Here is a 2,291-nt window from a genome sequence, read left to right on the forward strand (position 1 = left end):
CTTTTCTGCTGTTGCGAAACAGGTATTAAACCTGAAATCCTGTCAGGTGTCCGGACACCACTGCCTAGTAGCGTCTTCGAAAAATAGTTGTCCGAACACCACTCTAAGTGTTTGGACACTCTGCCCAGAAACAGACCTGTAGCTCTATTTTCAAGCCACATCTCATAGATCTCCACCTTGGCCCAATAAAATGAGCCACCAACAACAGGAAAAAAACACCAGATCATATAACAATAAATACATCCCCTAACTACCTCCGTCACTAGCTAGCAGATTCCACTACCGACTACCTCCATCACTAGCCGGTACCTCCAACTACCTTCAATACTAGTAAGAAATTGCCGTAACATTAATCAAGTCCAAACAATACCTAAGCTTGACTCCAGTCACGGGCTTTGTCACCATATCAATCGGATTGTCATTTGTGTGTATCTTCTCTAAAGATATCTCTCCTTTAGAAATTATTTCTCGGACAAAATAAAACCTCAGTTTAATATGTTTTGAACGCTCATGAAACATAGAATTTGTAGCCAAATGTAAACAACTCTGATTATCACAAAATACCTCCACCTTACTCTACTCAACCCCCAACTCACCGACTAGCCCTTTCAACCAGATGGCTCCTTTCATAGCTTCTGTAGTGGCTATATACTCGGCCTCAGTCGAAGACAATGCAATTATCGGTTGCAACTGTGCTTTCCAGCTCACCGTGCACCCAAACAAAGTAAAGATGTATTCGGTTAAAGACCTATTCTTGTCCAAATCCCTTGCGTGATCATAATAAACATACCCAACTAGTTTACTACCATCATCCGTAATCCGCTTATAGGCCAAGCCATAGTTAGAAGTGCCCTTCAAATACCTGAATATCCACTTCACAGCTTCCCAATGCTCTTCCCCTAGATTTGACATAAATCTACTCATAAGACTAGCCGCATAGGCGAAATCTGGCCTTGTATAAACCATAGAATAGATGAAACTCCCCACTACACTAGCATACGATATATTCAACATTTTCTCCTTTTCAAATTCAGTTTTAAGAGACTGCTCTTTTGACAATTTGAAATGACTTGCAAGTGATGTTTCAACCACTTTCGATTCTGACATACAAAATTTATCAACAATTCTCCGAAGATAATTGTATTGAGACACAAACAACTTACCTCGCTTTCTGTCTTTGACAATTTCCATCGCCAAAATCTTCTTGGATGCCCCCAAATCCTTCATATCAAATTCTCTATAACAAGCTTATGAATTTCCCTCATGCTCTTCAATGCTATTAGCATATCATCAACATAAAACAATAGGAAAACTCCCAAGCTCTCGGTTATCCACTTGATATAAACACAACTATCATAGTTGCACCTTACAAACTTGTTTTTCAGTGTAAACTCGTCAAACCTGAGGTACCATTGTCTAGGCGACTGCTTTAGCCCATACAATGACTTTCTCAGCAAACAAACTTTTCCCTCATGTCATTTCTTCACGTACCCCTCTGGCTGAGCCATTAGAATCCTCTCCTCAATGTTTCCATGAAGGAAAGCTGTTTTCACATCCATTTGTTCGAGTTTTGTGTCATACAGAGTGACTAGAGCAAGCAACACCAGAATGGATGTGTTTCACTACCGGTGAGTAAACCTCATTATAATCAATTCCCTCTCGCTGCATCAAACCCTTAGCAACAAGCCGTGCTTTGTACCTGAGATTATTTGACCTTACAACGCATTCTTTCAGCTTGAATATCCACTTGCAACCAACAATCTTTTGATTTTCAGGATTGTCAACAAGTGTCCAAGTGTGATTTCTATCAAGCGAATCCATCTCCTCTTCCATAGCTTGTTTCCAAAGCTTACCATCTTTTGACCTCATTGCCTCTAGATACCCCTTTGATTCAGAATCCTCCATCCCTTCTACTATAAGCAACACAAAAGATACTAGATCCGCATATCCATATCTAGTCGGTGCCGTCGTAGTCCACCTAACTCTGTCTCTTGCCAATCGATATGAGCCAAGATTATTATTCGGATTATCCTTTTGCTCATCCTCCAGGTGGCCTATATCATTACATAGGTTGAAACAAGACAAGAGCCCGTATAATATATATTCAATTCATTCAATTTAAAGAGACGTACAAACTAAAGGACATAAACAAGTTATTTATTTCCTAAAGAATTTGTGACAAAAAAAATACTAAATATTAATTACAATTGTATTGTTTGAAAGATAAGATATGCATTGTAGAGCCAATTGCGCTCAAATAAATCCCCCACGATAAGATATGGTGGGACCAT

The sequence above is a fragment of the Tripterygium wilfordii genome, chromosome 4, assembly GCF_013401445.1.
Source record: "Tripterygium wilfordii isolate XIE 37 chromosome 4, ASM1340144v1, whole genome shotgun sequence".
Classification (NCBI taxonomy): Eukaryota; Viridiplantae; Streptophyta; class Magnoliopsida; order Celastrales; family Celastraceae; genus Tripterygium; species Tripterygium wilfordii.